The sequence below is a fragment of the Engraulis encrasicolus genome, chromosome 23 (assembly GCF_034702125.1).
Source record: "Engraulis encrasicolus isolate BLACKSEA-1 chromosome 23, IST_EnEncr_1.0, whole genome shotgun sequence".
In the NCBI taxonomy this organism is placed as follows: Eukaryota; Metazoa; Chordata; class Actinopteri; order Clupeiformes; family Engraulidae; genus Engraulis; species Engraulis encrasicolus.
The window spans coordinates 9,466,993-9,475,292 of record NC_085879.1 but is presented as its reverse complement, the minus strand read 5'-3'; the positions used below and the strand labels follow the sequence as shown (position 1 = coordinate 9,475,292).

The 8,300-nt window shown below is 40.3% G+C and overlaps 1 long non-coding RNA gene across 1 annotated transcript; it reads right to left on the bottom strand.

Annotated features, from left to right (window-relative positions):
* Window positions 1-2,375: 2,375 nt before the first annotated feature.
* LOC134439853 (uncharacterized) lies at window positions 2,376-6,806 on the bottom strand. Its single transcript, XR_010032885.1, has 3 exons — window positions 6,765-6,806; window positions 4,553-4,702; window positions 2,376-2,831 (listed from the first exon to the last, which is right to left on the bottom strand). It is a non-coding gene; the product is annotated as an uncharacterized LOC134439853 (long non-coding RNA).
* Window positions 6,807-8,300: the final 1,494 nt, after the last annotated feature.

Below are 8,300 nucleotides of genomic sequence, written 5' to 3'. Positions count from 1 at the left end.
AGTCGCAATGACTTTGCAATTATTGTTAATTCAACTTAGTTGTGCAAGTTAAAAATTAAGTGAGCTTGAGTACTTGAGTTGTAATGACTTTGCAATTATTGTTATTTCAACTTAGTTGTGCAAGTTAAAAATAAAATAAACTTGAGGACTTGAGTCTCAATAACTTTGCACTTATTGTTATTTTAACTTAGTTCTGCAAATTAAAAATAAGCTGAAGTTCATAGTAAAATAACAGAAAACTTTTCTTCACCCAAAATATTTTATTATAGAGCAACATGTAAAAACAATTACACAACAATACAACAAACTATACACTTCATAGTTAGCTGGCACACCTCAAAGTTTGCAAAACTTATGCATGAAAAAAAAATTAATTATCAAAACTGTAACAGAATTTCACAAATGTTTTCTGCTATGTTTTTAGTATTACATTTAGTAATGTAAACAAAACGCAGCAATACAACATAAATGATGCCGATACGTTACAAAACCAACAAGGAAATATATATTTAAAGGAGAAAATCCATTTTCCATACTTAACGCTCTTCTCTGATCTGAGATTAGTTCATTCAAGCATCTTTATAGTCTTTGCATGTGCCCACAATCAGTCGGGTGTAGTAAAGATGCAATGTGTAAGATTTTTAGTTTCTTTCCAGAATTCATGCAACCCATTAACTAATGTTACCTTTTTCATGAATACTTACCCACCACGATCAAATTCCAAGTATTCATTATGACTGGGAAAATTGCACTTTTCATACATGAAAAGGGGGACCTTCTCCATGGTACGCCATTTTGAATTTATAGAAATAGACATTTTAGCTGCAAAAATGACTGTACTTGGGCCATAATAGAAAACGTTTTTTTACTTGAAAAGTTTTACTTAGTAAACTTTCTTGAAAATATCAAATTTGTCAATAGGCAACCCAGTTTCAATAAACAGCATAGTTGCAGTACCTTTTTTGACCATTTCCTGCACAGTGCACCTTTAAATGAAATGTGGCAATTTTCTACAGATTTACTGGGGGCACACAAAGGCCAGAGAGGAACGTCTCAGATCAGAGAAGAAGTTCAGTAAAACGTGGTGAATTGTTTTATTAAACAAAAAACATGCTAACGTTGGAAATTTCATAGTAAAATGATACTGTTTGTAACAGAGCATTTCAAAAGGTGTTGATCAGCAAGTTGTGTAGCTCTGGCATCTAAACATTTTAATAAGGTACATCATTCAACATAGGAAAGGATGGATTTATGTTACAACATAGTTCAGTATGAAAACATGGTCGACTGATCTTTTAAGTGAAAGTGCACATCAATGCTTGACATTTCTAAGTAACATGGTACTGTTTGCAACCGGGTTTGTAAAATGGTGTGAAGAAAACATGTTTGAGCCATAAATCCATCGCTTCCTATGTTGTTGTCTGATCTGAGACGAGTTCATGCAAGCCACTCTGGTCTTTCTGCGTGCCCACAATCAGTAAGGTAAAGTAACTTGATTTTGTAGCTGCAGACTGACAGCAAGAAGGCACAAAATACCAGAAAGGAACCCATGAAGTCATCTCAGCCAGAGAACACAATTCATAATACATACAAACATTGCACTGTTCCTTTGCATAAAAGATTACATAAACGTTTACATACCCTCAGCAGCCACAACCCTAAGTATAACTTACCACCCCCCCTACCCGTGTAACTTAAATGATAACTTCTGCCAATTTTGACATACAGTTGTAATGCTCACACTACCCTGGACTTGTCAGTACCTGAGATTTTTTCCCCCTTCAAACCTTTCAGAGATCCAGGTCATTGTAATGGGGGCAGGCGTTTGTTTACATTTTAAAAAAAAAATCTTGATTTATTCCCAATAACATCCAAAAGGTTATGCAACATCAGCAGACAACTAGCAAACAGCTATACCTTTTGGGATAATATTTGGAGTAGGCCTATGTTAAAAAAAATGTAATGTAAGCAAAATCTGCCCCCATTAGAATAGCTCAGATCTCAGAAAGGGCCGAGTCAAAAAATGCAGCATCAAGTGAGAGCAGGCAATGACAAGTCAAGGGTAGCGTGAGCAATACAACAGCATATTGAAATTGGCAGAAGTTATAAGGCAGTGTTTCTCAACCTTTTCTTAGGCGAGGCACCCTTTCAATTCATTAAAAATTGAATTGTGTAAATAGTGGATGAAAAATGTAAACGTAAATGGTGGATGAAAGATTCCACTGACTAAGCATTAATTTAGACAAATATGTATTATATTACATAACTTATTTATCTATTTAGGTCATTTTCACATTCCGTCAGCCACGTTTCCGTGGCACCCCTGAGGGGGGTTTTTGGCACCCCAGGGTGCCATGGCACCACTGTTGAGAAACACTGGTTTAAGGAATAGAAAGGGACACAAAATGGCCCTGAAACACTCAACTGAAGTGTGTGTGTGCGTGCGCGCCTCTGTATATGCACATGCACACACAGTGCCTAGACTTGACTAACATACCAGGTCTACAGCTCCAACCTCCAGCAGATGTCTTCCATGTGGCAGTTGTTGTGGAGGAAATCGTTGTGCTACACAATTTTAAACGATATGGCAACGGTGTGGCCTTGCTGTTAGGCATAATATATGCGGTTAACCTGCAGTGTCCGAGCGCCATGAAGTACGTATTCGTTTCTGCAACGTGTGGTAGTGAAAATACAACCAGACAACGCCTCAGCTCGAGTCCACAACTTCCGAAACAAGCTGCTGGAAAGGCTCCCTCCTGGTTGACTTCGTAGCTAATCAGAATTCCAAGGTGGATGTCTTTCGTTGCTTCTCCAAGTGTGTCACCATGGGCCTTGAGAAGGAAAAAATTGTGAATGTTTAGAACATGGGGGTGAAACTCTAAGGCAGTGTTTCTCAACAGGGGTGCCGGGGCACCCTGGGGTGCCGTGGGCCCCTCTCAGGGGTGCCGCGGAAACATGGCTGATAAATAAATTATGTAATATGATACATATTTGTCTAAATTGATAAGTTAATGCTAGTCAGTGGAATCTTTCAGCTGCCATTTACGCACAATAAAGTAAATATAGGTCGCCCCAGTCAACTGCAACTTTGAATGTAGGTTGTGTGACGTCTCCAAATGTGTTACTTTTCTAAGCTTTTGTGGTATCGGAAGCGGTGCCATGTTACGACTTGTTGGTTTGGGGTGCCTTGAAATTTTTCATGAATTGAAAGGGTGCCTCGCCTAAAAAAAGGTTGAGAAACACTGCTCTAAGGGACAAAATCTAAATCTGGGACAAAGTTGCGGGTCAAACTCAAAATTTATTAAATAAAAAATGGGCTAAAATTGCACAACCAGGCACTTAATACTTAGAGGCAAATTTCGCAAGTACCCATTCCCATTATTTAGAGTACCGGTAGTTCAAATGTAGCCTGGTTCACACCAGACGGTTTATGTGTAGCTTCAGCTCCCCCTGGCGGAGCAGAGCTACACACACTACCGTCTGGTACACAGCCATAGAGCACGCTCCGTCTCCAACCAGAAAATAGACGGAGCATTTATTGCTTCTGCACGGCCTCCTCACCAACAAATTCCTTCAAAAACCTTCCTGTTAATCTTTAAAGAGTCAATGTAGTCTCTAATCTGTCTTGTGACTCCTCAATGCGAGTTACCGTTTATATTTCAGAAATAAATGCTCCGTCTATTTTCTGGTTGGAGACGGAGCGTGCTCTATGGCTGTGTACCAGACGGTAGTGTGTGTAGCTCTGCTCCGCCAGGGGGCGCCAAAGCTACACACAAACAGTCTGGTGTGAACCAGGCTAGTTCAAATGTGCCTGTGCATATTCTCACACTACCCTGGACTTGTCAGTACCTGTTCTTGCTTATATTTCTCCTTGTCAGTCGCTTTGGTCAAAGGCGTCTGCTAAATGCTATGTAATATAATGTAATGGGCTGAGTCGAAAAATGCAGCATCACCGGGTACTGACAAGTCAAGGGTAGCGTGTGCAATACAATAGCATATTCAAATTGGCAGAGGGTTAAAGGGTTAAATAAACCATCTATCTACAGAGTTTTGTTCATCTAGGTTGTTATTTGTGAAGAGTTCTGTAAAAACATCTTAAGATACAAAAAAATTAGCTTTAGCGATCAGTAAAAACTAACGCAGTATGTTAAGGGTGATAATAGTCCAACACTAGAAAAAAACCCAACAAAATTCTGGTCTTTCCTAGAAGGAAACTCACGCAATGGTATCCATCTAGTGGTGTCAAACTCAAGTTCACAGTGGGCCAAAATCAAAATCTGGAACGAAGTCTCAGCCCAAAATCTATGTACTGAATGAAAAACAGGTTAAAATGCACGTCCCTGTACATATTCCGTTGCATATGAGGGTGAGATATTACACTGGCCTGGGCCCCAGTCATTTGCCTGTGACACACTGAATTGTGTGTAAGTCAAGACATCTGAAATTATCTCGTAAACCAGATTATAGCCCCCGTGCCTGAGTTTCACACTCTTGATCTAAAGAACATTGGACTAATTGGTTAATCTCAAACGCTAGGTTGTCTTTGGTATACCTGTCGTTCAGAAAACATGGCCGGCCATCTCTCCATGCTGTCGGCAACCATGGGTTGATCCCCAACTGTTTCTTTACGGCGAAGCGAGAAAGTAGCAGACATCACTTCATCCACTGTTGTGTTGTCTGGGTCTTTCTTCATTACCTCCATCTGAATGTAATTGCACAAGCACAAAGTCCACATGCTATGACAATAGTCTTCAGACTTTAGAGCAAAGTTCAGTCAGTACACAACAGTCAATACACTACATACAGTGCTCATAATACTAGCAGTGCCTTTACAAAGGTGAGTAAATGTCAAAATTCTTCAAGTAAATTGTACTTTAAAGAGCATTTTTTGTGGGACACTGCACATTATATTTCAAAGCCAGTACTTATTCAGATTTGGAAAGGTAATTCAATTTTATGACATTTCATAGAAAGTGAAGAAATGTTTTGTTAAAAAAATAGCAGTGTTGACTTCGGTCTATGTTGGAAACTCAAAAATGTTCTGTACCTACTCACAAATTCTCAAAAAATTCTACCTTGCTGAGCATGCTTAACTAATATTTTGTTGCATAACCATGGTTTCTAGTAACAATTTAGCATCTGTGGTCCATGTAGTCAACCAACATCCGGCAACGGTCCACACGTATTGCAGCTCAGTGTAATTGTATTACATTCCACAATTCCTCTGCATGTCTTGATTTTGCCTCACCAACAGCAGGTTTTTTTATGTCAGCCCACATATTTGCAATGGTATTAAAGTGGTGGTTCGCCATTTTAGAGATTAAGCCCTGTTTGTGTGACTTCTGGGGTGAAGTGGAGATGTTCTCATCACATTTTGACATTTGGTCCTGAATGGAGCATTTGGGTATCCAAGACTGCAGCCCCCCCGCAACTTACATTGACTCCAATGGAGCACTCAAGCAATCGATCATAAAATGTCTCTGCAAACGAAATGTCTCTGCAAACGAAAGTTTAATGCCATTTTATGACCGATTGCTTGAGTGCTTCATTGGAGTCAATGTAAAGGTGGGGGAGCTGCAGTCTTGAATAAACAAATGCTCCGTTCAGCACCAAATGTCAAATGATGAGAACATCTCTATTTCACCCCAGAAGTCACACAAACAGTGCTTAAAGTCTAAAATAGCGAAACCACCACTTGTGCTGGATGCTGTTTCTCTGTAACCAAGATTTTGCTAGCAAGCACAACTATGGTACCAGCACAATTCCCAGCACAATTCCCGGACCTTAATCTCATAGACAACATGTGGGCTGACAAAAAAAAATGCTACTTATGAGGCAAAACCAAAAAATGCAGAGGAATTGTAGAATTTAGTACAATTAAGCTGAGCTGCAATACCTGCTGACGGTTGCCAGACTTTGGTCGACGCCATGTACCACAGATGCAAAACAGTGCAGAAACCATGAAGATGCAACAACATATTAGTTTAAGATGCTCACCAAAGCTGAATTTTCAAGAATTTGTTAGTTCGGACAGAACATCGAGTTTCCAAATACAGATGTAAACAAACACTGCTATTTGTTTGAACATTACATGTCTTCACTTTCCGTGAGATATCATAAAATGTAATTCTTCGCTTTGAAATAGAATGTGCACCGTCCCAAATGCATTTTGACATTTACTCACCTTTGTAAAGGCACTGCTATTATTATGAACACAACAGTAAGTGCATACGGTGTACTCCAGGGATGTCAAACACACTGACAGGGGCCAAATCTAGCCCATACGGTCATTCTATTTGGCCTAAGAGATCATTTCAGATGTGATCATTTAAGTATGGTACGTGTTTGCTCTATTTTAGCCCATTTTTACTTCAGTAAATTATTGTCAGATTTTGATTTTGGGGTCACTGTGAATTTCAGTTTGACATCTTTGGTGTAGTCCATCACTGAACCCAGAATAATCGGTGCCATGCGGCTGCCTTCAGTGCCTCTGCGTGCGTGCGTGCGTGCGTGCGTGCGTGCGTGCATGTGAAGCACTCAGTCAACTTTTTAGTTGAGATATTGTGTTACACAAATACGTTTTGATTCCTTGAGATCTAGACAGGTACAGTATTTTTGGAAAAAGAAAAAAGCGCCTAAAGTGTTAAAGTGCTGTACCTTGTAGATACACAGGAATGGTGTGTGTGTGTGTGTGTGTGTGTGTGTGTGTGTGTGTGTGTGTGTGTGTGTGTGTGTGTGTGTGTGTGTGTGTGTGTGTAATATACCTAAATGCCCCTCCATCACTCCAGCATTTTGCCCTTGTGGAGAGTAGTTTGACTTCTTCAGGTTCGGTCACTTCCCTTTTCTTTTGTTGACCAGGACCTCCGGGCATTCCACTGCACTGAGTTTTTGCCTGAGTGCATACAAAGAAACATTTCATTTCATTTCAAACTAATTGCACGATTGCATCATTAATTAAACTATTCTTGGCCTTGTTTACAAGTGCAGAGGGTGGCCCTCTTGAAAAATGGCTTGGATTTTGGGTGGTAAACGCCATTTGCTGATGGGGTGCATTCTAATGAACATCTGTGCCAATTTCCATACTTGCATACCAAAGTGAACCATTTTGTGGTGATTTTGCATGTATGCACTCCACTATATGTTGGGAAAGGCACAAAGGTGGATGAAAGACAGTCTCTAAACCAGGCGTCATCAATGTGGTAACCGTAGACCAGCTAGCCCTCCAGGAGCTTCTGAGGTGCCCAACAAGAATGTTAATAAACAGTCACGACTACCAGATTTTAGACACAGTTAATGCATTTCTTAATATGAATATGACATTATTTCTATAGCCTATAATATAGCCTATAAAAACATTTCCTTATAAGCAAATTATCATTCAATCTAGTGTGATTTAGGAATGATGTCAAGACACCAGCACTAGGATTTTGAACAAAAGTAGCCCTCTGACCCAGAGAGGTTTGGGAGCCCTGATCTAAGCACAACCGAGAATGGAATTGAGAGTGGGCGACCTACGAGCCGTGGGGCTTTTCCTTCTCCGTTGCAGCCACTAGAAGCGAAGACTGACAATAAGAACTAACAATTACACCCGAAAATGCTTCACAGCGAATTGTTAATTTATTTTAAAAAGTGAATATCCACAACAATGTTTCACCCATGAAGTAAACTTCAGAACTCACTTTTCCATTCACGTTACCTCGACAGAATAATCACACGTAGCGAATTAGAGCTCTAGTCAACAAAGCCAAACGCCCGCCAAAATACCCAGCAACTCGACAACATTGCTAACTCTGGTAGGTGCTAGCAAACTCCAATAAACGAAGTGTCAAGTCAACCCGAATCACATTTTTCCCCCTTCAAATAACTCTCGTCTCAGAACAAATTGAGATGCCTGTCGTGCCTCGAATACCCAGCTAATATAGGAACTAGGGCTCTAACTAGCTTTAGCAATTAGTCTACAAGCACAGTCGGGCGGCATAGCCTACAAACTTACACATTTCCTAACTAGCCAGCAGACTTACAATAACTGAGGGGGAACTAGGCAGCGTAACCATTTTCAAAACGTAATTTGCCCCGAGATAGGTCAAGCAACTACCTAGATTCGCCATGCATATGAGGTTGACACTGAATAGCAAACCCCAGCCCAAATTACCCACATCCAGCGACAGTGCTCACAGCCCTGCTAACTAGCTTGCCCCCACCACATACGCACCTAGCGTACATAGATACAATGTATCTGGCACTATCTGCCAAGTTCATATCAGTTCGAATGCAGCACAAACTTTGTTCCCCACTACTAA